The 14,897-nt window shown below is 44.9% G+C and overlaps 1 protein-coding gene across 1 annotated transcript in view; it reads right to left on the bottom strand.

Moving 5' to 3' along the window:
* The window catches only part of CCDC28B (coiled-coil domain containing 28B), a 50,536-nt gene extending 44,030 nt beyond the window's left edge, over positions 1-6,506 (bottom strand). Inside the window, exon 1 of the mRNA XM_068265397.1 lies at positions 6,338-6,506. The gene's annotated coding sequence lies outside the window, so the exon portion shown is untranslated. The remainder of the gene's footprint in view (positions 1-6,337) is intronic.
* Between the last annotated feature and the right edge of the window lie 8,391 nt (positions 6,507-14,897).

Raw genomic sequence — 14,897 nt, 5'->3', positions numbered from 1 at the left:
TAACAAAGAAATGTTTTTCTTGAAAGGTCATTATGCTGTTGTTTATCTTATAGAGCAGAGAGGTAGTTCTGAGTTCAGGTCTGCTTTAACACATTAGCATTTCTAATATGCAGAGACACAGACACTGTTGCCAGTACTAATGATAGAACAGACCAACAACAGCTGTTCTCTCACTGCCCATGTGATGATCATTGTGATTGTGCTGATCACATCACTAGCACAGCACTCACTGTCTGCCCTCATGGCAGCTACAGAACCCACACAAAACATAGAGGCAGAGTCCATGATGGATATTGTTGGGGTGAATATGAGTGCCGTGTATATACAGTGTTCAGGCTGACAAGCAGGCCTATACATACAGCACTCAATACTTCAGGGGTAAACATATACAGTATATTATGAGGTTAGGTTGCAAACCTATTATCTCCTGCAGTGGGCTGCACATCACATCCACACAAACATTAGGAATCTCATGGCTCTTGTTTTTCAATTAATATGGACTCAAAAGTTACATTTATCAAAGGATAACTCTGCTATGCTACGTTCACAGAGCATCCGATGTGGGATGATCTAACAGCCTACAGAATCCCAACACACAGCATGCAGTGCATTATTAAAGCGAGTGCATTAACAGTGACAACTGTGAAGCATAATTTTCATTGACTGTATGCTTCACTGTATGCAACGCAGCGCTCATGCAGCGTGCAGAGTCTCTTTTCCGTTCCTTTGTGTTCCTGCTTTGATATGGAATGCCACACCCACTGTGAACCTAGCCAAAGAGATGGATCACATTTGCAGCATGCAGGTAAGATGTGCATCATTTTCCCACACCAGCTTTCATCTCCATTACAACTCACACACAGTTAGACAGAATAGCTAATCCCACTGAATAACACAGGCAAATTGCACCCGATCCCTGCAAATCTGAACCCTCCCTAATTATAAACTGCAGCTATTTTAGGAGTAATATTGTTCTGTTTATCACAAACTACACAATACCGAATTGTAAAATCAGTTTTCCTTACCCGAGTTCATCTTTAACCGCTTCCAGATTGCGCTAATTGAAATCTTCGCCCTGTTTGGGAGCTGTTATACCTGCCAGGGCATAGATTTCAATTAGCCAGCCACACAGATTCACCACTACTGCCGACTGCTCTCTCGCCACTGCTGCCCACTCCACCTGCCGCCAATCGGTATGATGGCTGAGCTCTGGGAGACGGTCAGGAGCCGATTGCATTGGCTCCTGACCCCGTGATCACTGTAAGCCAATCTCACCCTAAGGATACCCGAAGTGACATGTGACATGATGAGATAGACATGTGTATGTACAGTGCCTAGCATACCAATAACTATGCTGTGTTCCTTTTTTTCTTTCTCTGCCTGAAAGAGTTAAAAAATTGAAAATATCAGGTATGTAAGTGGCTGACTCAGTCCTGACTCAGGCCTAGTGCACACCAGAGCGGTTCTGCTGCGGTTTGCGATCCGCTTGCGGGTGCAGATCCGCTAGGTTAATGTATTTCAATGGGCTGGTGCACACCAGAGCGGGAGGCGTTTTGCAGAAACGCATACTCCCGGGCTGCTGCAGATTTTGGATTGCGGATGCGTTACTGCTTCAATGTTAAGTATAGGAAAAACGCAAACCGCTCTGAAAAACGGCACTTCAGAGCGGTTTGCCAGGCGTTTTTTGTTACAGTAGCTGTTCAGTAACAGCTTTACTGTAACAATACATGAAATCTACTACACCAAAAACGCTTCACAAAACCGCAAAATGCTAGCTGAAACGCTACAGAAAAAGAAGAAAAAGCGTTTCAAAATCTGCTAGCATTTTGCGGATCTGCTAGCGTTTTTTGGTGTGCACCAGGCCTCAGACAGGAAGTGACTACAGTGTGACCCTCACTGATAAGAAATTCCAACTATAAAACACTTTCCTAGCAGAAAATGGCTTCTGAGAGCAAGAAAGAGATACAAAGGGGAATTTCTTATCAGCGAGGGTCACACTGTAGTCACTTCCTGTCTGAGTCAGGACTGAGTCAGCCACTTACATACCTGATATTTAACTCTTTCAGGCAGAGAAAGAAAAAAATGAACAGTAACAGTATAGTTATTTGAGTGCTAGGCACTGTACATACACGTCTATCTCATCATGTCTCTTCGGGTATCCTTTAACCACTTGCCGACCGCACGCTTATACCGTGCGTCGGCAAAGTGGCAGCTGCAGGACCAGCGAAGCAGTACTGCGTCGCCAGCTGCAGGCTGATTAATTAGGAAGCAGCCGCTCGCGCGAGCGGCTGCTTCCTGTCAAATCACGGCGGGGGGCTCCGTGAATAGCCTGCGGGCCGCCGATGGCGGCTCGCAGGCTAAATGTAAACACAAGCGGAAATAATCCGCTTTGTTTACATTGTACGGCGCTGCCGCGCAGCAGCGCTGTAAGGCAGATCGGCGATCCCCGGCCAATCAGCGGCCGGGGATGGCCGCCATGTGACAGGGGACGTCCCGTCACTGGCTGCACAGGACGGATAGCGTCCTGTGCAGCCTCGATCGCCGGGGGGGCCAGGTAGGAGAGGGAGGGGGAGAATTTCGCCACGGAGGGGGGCTTTGAGGTGCTCCCCCCGCAACACCCAGGCAGGCAGGAGAGATCAGACCCCCCCTGCACATCATCCCCATAGGGGGGAAAAAAGGGGGGCAATCTGATCGCTCTGCCTGCAACCTGATCTGTGCTGGGGGCTGCACAGCCCACCCAGCACAGATCACTCAAAACAGCGCTGGTCCTTAAGGGGGGGTAAAGGGTGGGTCATCAAGTGGTTAAGGTGGTCACTAATGACACGATTTGCTGGACAATCGATTATGACCGATTCTTCGTATGAATGATCAGAAATGATCGTTTGGGACCACTAACAGACAAAAATCTCCTATCCGATCAAATTAATGACATCAATCTGGTTTTCGGTTCGATTTCATCAATCTCATCGGATTGGTTAGGAGATTTTTGTCCATTAGTGGTCTCAAACAATCATTTTCGATTGTTCATACGAAGAATCATTCATAGAGGATCGTTCGGCAAATTGTATCATTAGTGGCCACTTTTTTTTTTTTTTTTTAAGGTAGTGGCCACCTTCAGGCCTGGAACCCACTACAAAACGCAGTCACAATCGCTAGCGTTTTCTGTGAGCGGTTTGTTAGCAATTTCATCAGCGTTTTCTGGCATTTTGGTGAGCGTTTTGCAAAAAGTGCATAGCGTTTTGTGATTTATAGCGACTAGCAATATGATTGGTTACTTCCCAAAAAAATTTTTAACCAAATTTAGCCAATGTGTTGGATTTTTTGAGCTTTTAAAGGGGACTACACACCTGTATGAGTGGCAGCATCAGATACTTCAAACAATAAATAATGATAATAATACTAATAAGTACTCACACAGAAACAATAGTGGTAGTTTACTTAACTTTTATTTTCTTTTTGCTTTTTTAATGTTTGGCACCTTTTTCTTATATTTTTTTGAGAAAAACAACTTCAAATACAACTTTGTATCTGTATGAAGCACACATAACCCACAGTATTTTTGGAGTGATGTATTCTGTGTACAGAGCCCGCAGCTCTGTAGCCCTTCCGACCATCCAGCAGACGTCACCAGGAAGTAGGAGACTGTTTTTTAAGGCCTTCTGGGAAGCACAAGGCCTTCTGGGTAGCGTTTCAGACAAGCAAAACGCTAACTAAATCGCTCTATGTAGGTTTTGACCAGCGATTAGGTCAGCTTTTATTTAATTTACATTGCAGAAATGCTAACTGCTAACGCTAAAGATGCAGCATGTCCTGCATTTTGTGTTTTGGTAAACGCAATCGCTCCAGTGGAATTTGGCCCATCCATTAACATTAGCTGAGCGTTTAGGGAAATCGCTAGCGGTTTGAATCGCTCCCTAAGCGCTCACAAAATCGCTCCAGTGGGTTCCAGGCCTCAGAGTGCAGCAGGCTGCCCAAACTTTTTTCCACGCATACAACATAAACAAAAAAAGTACAAGTAATGTGAGATGTTCCATTCCACCCATTGATTGGTATTAGTTGTGCATAGATTTGCGCACCAACTTAAAGTGTACCAGCAGGCCCGTGTTTAACTCAGAGGGGCCTATAGGCACAGATGTCCTGGCACCTTAGACTTCGCCCTCCAGGAACCGACAGACACCCACCGGTCGCACCACATGTGTGCTGGCTGCCCCAGCTGTCACTTCTTTCTTACTTCCCTTGTCCATCATAGATAGCTACAGGTGCCTAGAGGTAGCTAGATGTGCCCCCAAGTTAGCTAGAGTAACCTCAGTAATAAGGAGCTAGAGGTGCCCTATCTGAAGGGAGATCTCATTAGTGAAATGCTGAGTGATTAACCTCTCATTTACACTCTCATCAGGACTCTGCATAGGGAAGGGGGGAGGGAGGCACTCGGAGAGGTTAGTGAGCCGCCTTTCCATAAGGTGCCTGTAGGCACATGCCTACAGTGCCTTATGGTAAATGTGGCCCTGCGTACCAGAGCTGGTATAAATAAAACATTTTATACATACCTAGGGCTTCCTCCAGCCCCATCCGCTCGAATAGCTCCCACGCCGCCTCCTCAATCTTCCCACAGCTTCGGGAACTGGGTCCCCGCACTTCCATCAGTCGGAGCCAGTCTGAAGTAAGTGAAGTGCGCAGCCGCTGGAGAGATACTTAGAGGGCACACTTCTTCTGCGTAGACTGGCCCGACTGACGGAAGTGCGGGGACCCAGTATTGGCGCTGCAGAAGACTGAGGACAGCGGTGTGGGAGCGGATCCATGCGTATGGGGCTGGAGTAAGCCTCAGGTATGTATAAAATGTTTTATTTATACCAGCTCTGGTTTCCTTTAAACAGAGGGTGAACCCTGCCTATCCCTGATACCTGAACCTGTGCAATAACCCACACTAAAAAGAACTATAGCTTGCAAAAGGATGAGTAAGTTACTTTAACCACTTCAGGACCTCAGGCTTACATCCCTCTAGTGACCAGGCCATTCTTCACAATAGAGGGCTGTGCAGCTTTGTCAGCATGCTGCACAGCCCTACAAAGAAGCACACAAATGAATATTACCTCTTTTTTGTCCTTAATAGGAGACTCTGTAGGAGGTCTCTGATTGCTCCTGTGATCTTTGTTTTTCATCGTTAGTTTAGCCCTCTCACACTGAGTCAATGGACAATATCAAAGCATTGCAATGCTATTTAATGATATTCCTATGGGGCTTCCACATCAAATGCAGTGCGGCGGGCTCTGACAGTAATGCACATGCTGTGTGTTAACCGGGTAACGTGTGCGTTTACAGTAGCAGTGATGCATACTTTCATTGCACTGTATAGCTCACTGTATAGTCACATCACAACAGTAACATGCGGTGTGACTTTTCGGCTACTTTGCATTGAAATCTGTTGACAACGCAACTGACTGAGTGTAAAGTACAACAGTATAGTAGCAAAGTGTCTCTGGAAATATTGCAAGTCAGAAATCTATTTTACCTTGCTGTGTCACCAATCTAAGTAAGGCAAGTAATGAAATGATGTATATTATTCTTGTCTTTAATTATCAGTGAGCTTCATCACTTTCATAGTCTTGGATGTGAGTGTCTTTGGTGTGTCCTTTGACATATACTCTGTTGTTAGATGATTCATCTATCTGAATGCTTGGCAGGTGTTTGCTGAGAACAGGAACTGCAAAGATTAATGTCTCTATATAAATGTATAAAATAAATAACTAGCAAGTATTAACAGTAAACTGAGTCAAGTGTTGGAACTATTAAAATAATACAAATATTTTTAAAACATATCAAATGAGCGGACTTTAGCACAGAGCAAGTATTGTGTCACAAAATATTATGTAATTGGATGTCTTGCAATTCACAAGATCAAATGTAAAATGAAAGTAAAAATATAAGCTACTCTGCCACATAGGACTAATACAAGTCTGCAATGTAAGAAACATAAGCATTGTCTACACATCTACACATTTACAGCACAATAAGGCAAGTCTAGTGGATACTTTTATAGAATGAGTGGCACGGTGTCACTGTCAGGGGACGTTTGTGCCGCTCTGAATGGAGACACTCTGTAATTTGTTTTATTTCTCGCTGTCACATGAGATGTATGAATGATGGGGGAACATAGAAGGGTACGCAGATAGAGATGCACAGGGAGTGGCTGCAAAACAACAACACAGAAGAAGAATACAGCGGATGATGGGGCAGCTCGTTCACAATAGGCACACAGATATAAGAGTCAGAGGATGCTGGCTGCTCCTCCATAGCGAGGCACACACAAGAATAACATAGCAGCAACGATGACAAATACCTTGGAGGAGCGCTGGAAGTTGCCGGAGGACAGCTCGCAGATTAACCCTTCCTCTCCACGCAGCCCACCTTCTCTACACGCACTCCTCCATTATCCCGGATCTCTAATACTCCCTCTTGTCACATCGCCCCTCCTCTGCACGTGTGCCTCCTCCTCCCTGTCCCAATGTCCCCATATACACTAGTACTACAGCCTCTCCTGCCATAAACCCTCCCACTCCATCCTCCTCTCTCTCCACTCTCCAGACGCTACTGAGGACCACATGGGATCAAGCTCAAGGCTCATCTTTTTGTCCCCCTCCCTTCTCCAATTCCAAACCAACTATTTATAATAGGCATGTTGTTTGCCGTGATATTAACAATCTAGATACTGAATGGAATAAAAAAAGATTAAACAAATAGTGTTGCTGCAAATAACAAAACTGTAAACGTGTTATCAAATCAAAAATTAATCTAAAAACCAATACAACTACGAAAATCACTGTAAACAGTTAGTTACCCACTTCAGTGTTTCTCAGCATCATTATAGGTGTTCCTATTTCCATATTATAGCATGTATCACTGTGTGTGTGTTTTGTTTTAGGAGTAGAGATAGTAGGATGGCCCGAACCTCCGATTTTCGGTTCGCGAACCGGGTTTGCGAACTTCCGCGGAAGTTCGGTTCGCATGAACTCTCGCGAACCGCAATAGACTTCAATGGGGAGGCAAACTTTGAAAATTAGAAACACTTATGCTGGCCACAAAAGTGATGGAAAAGATGTTTCAAGGGGTCTAACACCTGGAGGGGGGCATGGCGGAGTGGGATAGACGCCAAAAGTCCCAGGGAAAAATCTGGATTTGACACAAAGCAGTGTTTTAAGGGCAGAAATCACATTGAATGCTAAATTGCAGGCCTAAAGTGCTTTAAAACATCTTGCATGTGTATACATCAATCAGGGAGTGTAATTAGAGTACTGCTTCACACTGACACACCAAACTCACTGTATAACGCACCGCAAACAGCTGTTTGTGTAGTGACGGCCATGCTGGACTGGTGCGCACCATGGCGAGATTGCTCTTCCTCAGTGATATTAGGTAATGTCTGACTGCCTTATCAACTTTCGATTGTTCTTTCTCTACCATTGTTAAAGTTTACGTCTATTTTTTTTTAAATTACATTTTCTGCTGGCTGTTCAGTACCTGTAACAAGAATCGGTTATGGAGGGCAAGTCTGCCATTGTGAGTGACCACGGGTAATGGCCGGGGAATCAGGGTTCAATTCCGGTCCAGAGTGGGAGCCTGAGAACCGGCTACCACCACCACACATCCAAGTAAGGACCCATTTGCTGTATAAGTATGTACCTGCCCTGACCGTGCTTTGCAGATCAGGCATCTGTGGTCAGATGGACCCTTGACCCAGCACTGTGTGCCAGATATGACACCACTTGCCTTTAACGAGAATCTGTTATGGATGGCAAGTCTGCCATTCATTCAACTGTGTGAAACGTTCGATGGTACTTTCTCAGTAGCATGGTGACCACGGGTAATGGCCAGGGATTCCTGGTTCGATTCCGGTCCGGAGTGGGAGTCTAAGGAATGGCTACCACCACCACACATCCAAGGAAGGCAGCAGGCACGCTGTGGGCAAAGGAGCAAGAACGGCTACCACACATCCAAGGAAGGCAGCAGGCATGGCATGCACGTCCCGAGGTAGTGACCAAAAATAACAATACAGGAGGACTTTCTAGGCCCTGCTGTATATGACACTGATCGACTTTACTACCTGTAACGAGAATCTGTTATGGAGGGCAAGTCTGCCATCCATTCAAGTGAAAGGTATGCACTGACTGCCAGGTATAATACAAAGTGCAGTTACAGATACAGTGAAAGGTATGCAGTGACATGCAAAAAGCTGTTTGTGTAGTGACAGCCGTGCTGGACTGGTGCGCACCATGACGAGAGTGCAGGAGATGGCGGCTTTCCAGCCCATATGGACGCCAGGCTGAGGTAGAGGAATGACAAAACAGTGACTGTCCAGCTGATCAAATTTGGTCTGTCCACAATGAAGCAACGACCTTATTATCGTTACTCCCCCCCCCCCCCCCCCCCCCCGAGACACTCAACAGGTAGTAGGTATACGCAGTGATGGGTATTACAATGTGCTCCTGTCACACACAGACAGGTACCGGTCAGGCACAGTGACACTGCCTGTGATCACATAGGTAGGTGGGTGCACTGAAGTGAACAACAGGTAGTAGATATATGCAGTGATGGGTATTACAATGTGCACCTGTCACACACAGACAGGTACCGGACAGGCACAGTGACACTACATGCGCTCACGTAGGTAGGTGGGTGCACTGAAGTGAACAACAGGTAGGTATTTGCAGTGATAGGTATTACAATGTGCACCTGTAACACACAGACAGGTACCGGACAGGCACAGTGACACTGCGTGCACTCACGTAGGTAGGTGGGTGCACTGACTGAAGTGAACAAGAGGTAGGTATTTGCAGTGATGGGTATTACAATGTGCACCTGTCACACACAGACAGGTACCGGACAGGCACAGTGACACTGCATGCGCTCACGTAGGTAGGTGGGTGCACTGAAGTGAACAACAGGTAGTAGGTATATGCAATAATGGGTATTACAATGTGCACCTGTCACACACACAGGTAGTCACTGAATGTGCTGGGCCTGGCAGTGGCACACATAGTAGGAATTACCAAGGCTGTCTATGCAACACAAATGTCAGTGGGACACACAAAAAAAATAATAATAATAGATCACAAGATTAGCTCTCAAAAGAGCTGTTGAGGGGTGCTTTTTTAGCAATAAAAATCAGCAAAGAGCAAGCTAACAAGCCTACAAGAGCCTAACTAAGCTTTCCCTATGAGAGCCTGCAGCAGCTTTCCCTTCTCTAATTAATGCAGACACACGAGTGAGTCCAATGCCTGATGCTGCCTGCTTTTTATAAGGGGGGGTGGGGCTCCAGGATGGAGTGTAGCCTAATTGGCTACAATATGCCTGCTGACTGTGTAGAGGGTCAAAGTTGACCCTCATGATGCACTATGAGGGCGAACCGAACTTCTGGAAAAGTTTGCAGTTCTCCACGATTGCGAACCACGGAAGTTCGCCAGGAACCGTTTGGGCCATCTCTATTTAGGAGTACACCATAATTAGGTATAAATGCTTTTCAGATATTCTTTCATGCTTTTAAATAACTATACATGCTGATATAGGCTTGCTTAGTTATGATTTACCTTTTTATCTCAAAATGTACTACTATTTACAAATTGAAATACCTCCTGGGCAGGGAAGTAACTATAAACCACCCCACCCCCCCATCCCCCAACAACACTTTGATCCCCCTCCCATGTTATCCCTTACTAACCCCTTGTGACCCTTGCAGCCTTGGGGCTCATCTTGCAAGGGTCACAAAACAAGGGTGGGCATCATAATCTTCACACCCAGAACACATGTAGCCACAAAATCACCTGATCTTAAGGATGTACTCCCTTTATTAGGGAGTGAAGAAATAGTTGGGGGCCCCTGCTTTCACTGGGGCTGCTCCCCTGTATTACACCCCTTCTCGTTGGACCTACTAAAGCCCCCCCCCCCCCCCCCCCCAAGGTATGGTTACCATGTGTTGAGAAGAGTTTCCCAGATCATCCTTGACCCCACTGCTGCTGCCTGGGACCCTCTTCTTGTTCACAGCCGAGATTCTATCCGTGTATGAGCACAGCCCTATGGTGTAGGAGCAGACCGTACAGAGGTGTGCACAGTGTGATCACGCTCACACACAGACTGGAGAGCTGCCACAAGAGCATATCCGTCAAGACCGTTATCAGATAAAAGGGGTCCCAGTGCTGAATCGGTGGGGTCAGGGATGTTGGGGGAAGCCTCTGAGCTATTCACAAGCTCTAGATCTAATTTTTTCATTCCTACTCTTGCTTTAGGGTCACTGTAAGATGTATTACAACTGTAGTGTTATAACTGTGCCTAACACAACAGCTGTTAACACCCACAATCACTTGTGCAAGTAAATGGTGCTCTATGTGTAATTCAGAGCCCGGATCTTCTTCCAGTTAAATGGTTGACTGTATCTTGCCTTCTATGAGTACCCAGCGTCTCTAAAACTTCACTGGGTCCATGTGGTTAGTTCCCATTAAGAAGGTGTTTCTTTACATGGTGAGTGGATAAGAAAAACCAAGCCTGATGGCAGCATTGCATCAAAGGATAAATTGTCTTTACTGTACCATCACATATTATTTATTGTTTTTATAAAGCACCAACATATTAAACACCGCTGCACAATAGATAAATGGGTTAACATACAAGGTCGAAGTTTTGAATCAGGATGATACCATTTACATACAAGGTCGGACATACAAGGAGCTCACAACAAAAGAAGATCATGCAAATGATTTGATAACAGTAGTTCAGTGTCATTGGTCAAAATAGAAATTGTTCTAGTCCACAAGAGGGGTAACCGAGAGTAAGATTGCATAATCAAGCTGGAAACACTAGGGAGGAGGGCCCTGCCACAGGCACAATCTAAAGAATGGGGTTAGAGACAATAGGTGCGTCTTTTGAGAGGATGCCCAGCAGAACGTATTATGGTGCTGCTGTAGGGAGTGTATGCAAGCATGAAAAGGTGTCTTGAGGGCCTGTTTGAAGGTGTTAAAGGTGGGGGCAAGTTCCAGAGAGTGGGGGCAGTCCTCGTGAAGTCCTGCATTTATGTATGGGAGAGAGATATGCACGGTGCCACCAGGTGCAGATTGTTGGAGGATCAGAAGGAGGTGGGCCGGTATGTGCCTGTGGACAAGATTTGAGATGTAGGTCAGGCAGGTCCTGTGCACTGATTTGTCGGCCAATTTTGGCACAGAATTTTGAAATTGATCCTGAAGCGGATGGGGAGCCAGTGGAGGGCTTCACAGAGGGAAGTTGTAGAGGCTCTGTGATGAGAAGAGTTTATCAGTCTGGCTGCCGCATTCATTACCAATTTAAGTAGGGCAATAAGGTTAGAGGAAAGGCTAGACAAAAGAGAATTGCAGAAGTCTCGGCGAGAGATGACAAGGGCATAGATGAGGAGCTTGGTGGTGTCAGGAGACAGGTAGGAGCGGATCCTGGAGATGTTGCGGAGGTGGAAGTTGCAGGCTTGGGCAATAGTTTGGATGTGGGGTGCAAAGGAAAGTGCAGAGTCCAGGGTTAACTTACACCTAGGCAGCGGGCTTGGGAGGTAGGGCGGATGGTAGTGTTGTCGATAGCGATATGCATATCTGGGAGGGGTGCAGCTGTGTGGGGTGGAAATATCAGAAGCTCAGTCTTGTCCAAATTAAGCTTCAGGGACCTGGCAGCCATCCAGGAGGAAATGAATGTGAGGCAGGTGGAGACCTTGTCCATGGTGGAGGAGGAGAGATCTGGGGTGTGGAGGTATATATGGGTGTAATCGGCAGATGGTAGTTGAAGCCCATGGAGGAGATGATTTTCCCAATTTAGACAGTGTAGAGCAAGAACAGTAAAAGTCCCAGGACGGAACCTTGGGGAACATACTGAGAGGGGCATGGATGTGGAGGAGGAGCCATTGAAGGATGTTGTGAAGGGGCGGTTGGAGAGGTAGGAGGAGATCCAGGCTAAGGTTAGGTCCTAAATGCCCATTGACTGCAGAGTGGAGGAGGAGGGAGTGGTCAACAGTGTCAAATGCCAAGGAAAGATCCAGGAGGAGAAGAATTGAGTATTTACCTTCGGCTTTGGCAAGGTAATTGACCACTTTGGTGAGGGCTGTTGCTGTAGAATGGTGTGGACGAAAACCAGATTGCAGAGGATCGAGAAGAGAGTTGGAACTGAGGAAGTGGGTCAAGCGTTGGTGGGCCAAGTATTCAAGAATTTTCGAGGTAAAAGGGAGGAGGGAGATTGGGTGGTAGTTGGATGGCAGCACGGAGTCAGGTGAATGGGAAGCACAGTGGCCTGTTTGACTATGGAGGGGAATGGGTCATTGGAGAAGTTGGACAGGTGTGCGAGGACAGATCAGGAAAATGTGGGCGGAGGAAATTGGATTTTGACCTGGTTTGCGATTTAGTGAGTGGCTCATCACTTATTGGAATCTTCTTACGTTGACTTATTTAAACTACATGAACATTATGCTGACTTTTGTTTTATACCATTAGTTCAGTTTACAAAAAATTCATACTAGGACTGGAGCATACTGGAGGACTACAAAATACTCTAACTGCCAAGCTACCAGTATCTCCCTCTGTGCATATGTAAAGCTATTAAAAAAAATAACCTTAGCCAATCTAATTGTTGGTGGGTGTGGTTATAATGAATGGCAGTTGGCGCAGTCAAAAAATTTTTCTTGGCTGTCATTAGTAAAGTTGATTACCTACAGGCTCATTGTGGCTTAGACAACATGAACAAAGTACATGGTGAATAGTAATCATTTCTTGATCTCTCGTCTACTTTTTATCTTCTCACTTTGTAATGGATTTGTTTATTTTTTTTTCTCCCTACTACTATTTTTTGGTAAAGTTCCTCTTTACGTTAAATTTAAGAATTAAATCAAAGAATAATCACTGGAAAATTCTTTAGAACAAGAAATTGCAAGAGCTCTTCACACCTGCTTGATCCAGTAAATTACACAGTATAAAAAGTCTATTTGTAGGGCAAATTTTGGAGAGTTATGAAGGCCATTTATGAACAGACGTTTGCACAATGGTCCCAAGCAATAGATTCTTCTCCAGTCAAAATCTATTCTATCCATACACTGCAGAATGATTTCCAAGAGATTACAGCAGAACATTATTAAAAAGTGATAAAACCACAGTGGTGCAATGCTGTGACCTATCGAGTGACCACCACTTTTTCCTCTCCCTTGATTGAAGCTAATCTTTAATCCTGCTGTCAGATAAACAAAATTCAGAATTCTGTCACACAGCAATAACACAATGTGCTTTATTTACATAGAGTTAACTTTCCCTGCAGCTAGGTATTAAATATTTAAATAAAAACCAACAACATGCTCCCTCTCCTGTAAAGTTCCCCACACCTGCCTGAAGAGTATCAGCACCACCAAGCAATACTTCGTCACAGCCATTGTGCAAGTTAAAGAGAAACTCCGACCAAGAATTGAACTTTATCCCAATCAGTAGCTGATACCCACTTTTACATGAGAAAAATAATGATTTTCACAAACAGACCATCAGGGGGCGCTGTATGACTGATTTTGTGCTGAAACCCCTCCCACAAGAGGCTCTGGTACCGTACGGTACTCTGGGCAAACTGCCACAATGTAACAATGTTCAGACAGGAAATAGCTGCTTACAGCTGTCTGTTAAAGCCAGACCAGCTACATAATCTGCCCACAGTAACAATGTCACCATGTAAACCATGTCAGAATGTGAATCTGGGAGAGGAAAGATTTTACAATGAGCAAACACTGACTAAATCATGTATACATAATTATTGTAAAAATGAAGCACTTTTTTTATTACATTATTTTCACTGGAGTTCCTCTTTAACTCAGTTGGTTGCAGCATAAAGCAAGTGGTGCTTAGTCATCAGGGCTGCGGAGTCGGAGTCGTGGAGTCGGGCAATTTTGGGTGCCTGGAGTCGGAGTCGGGAAAAAATGCACCGACTCCGACTCCTAATGAATTTGTAACTGTAATTAAAATAGAAAATATGATAAAATGTTCTATTCCTCAGATAATAGTCATTAAAAATAATGTATATATACAGTATATATATATATATATATATATATATATATATATATATATATATATATATATATATATACACAGTAATAGCTGTGCTTAGTCCACAAAAATGAAATAAACCAATCAAAATTAGTTACTTGTGCTGCTTCAGTAAAGCAGTCCCCGTATTTTTAAGGTAAGATATACACATCTGATTGTGACTGTATATAGGATGTGTACACAGGAGTCTCTTATATATACTAAATAACATCTATGCTGTAAGAATAAAGCCTGATGTGTAGCTGTGTCACTAATAGAGATAGTCAACGAGATGGAAATAATTCTGCATTGATGCTTATTTATGCAAATGTATGTACTCCCTTTGCTGATGAAATCAAATAATTTGATATGTTATTAAAATTTGGTTTGTTGACTACAAATTAAAGGGTAACTGAGACGGATGAAAAGTAAAGTTTTATACATACCTGGGGCTTCCTCCAGCCCCCTTCAGGCTAATCAGTCCCTCGCTGTCCTCCACCACCCGGATCTTCTGCTAGGAGTCCTGGTAATTCAGCCAGTCAGCGCTGTCCGGCCGCATGCCGCTCCCACAGCCAGGAACATTCTGCACCTGCGCAATAGTGCTGCACAGGTGTAGTATGCTCCTGGCGGCGGAGTGTGTGCATGCGCACTACGCCAGACTGGCTCAAGTACCTGGACTCATAGCAGAAGATCCAGGTGGTGGAGGAGGACAACGAGGGACTGATTATCCTGAAGGCGGCTGGAGGAAGCCCCAGGTATGTATAAAACTTTAATTTCATCTGTCTCAGGTTTACTTTGTTACACAGTAGTACTATACTCTACATATGCACTCCCCACAGAGCT

The sequence above is a fragment of the Hyperolius riggenbachi genome, chromosome 2, assembly GCF_040937935.1.
Source record: "Hyperolius riggenbachi isolate aHypRig1 chromosome 2, aHypRig1.pri, whole genome shotgun sequence".
In the NCBI taxonomy this organism is placed as follows: Eukaryota; Metazoa; Chordata; class Amphibia; order Anura; family Hyperoliidae; genus Hyperolius; species Hyperolius riggenbachi.
The sequence above is the reverse complement of the archived record's forward strand: the minus strand, read 5'-3'. Positions and strand labels throughout refer to the sequence as shown.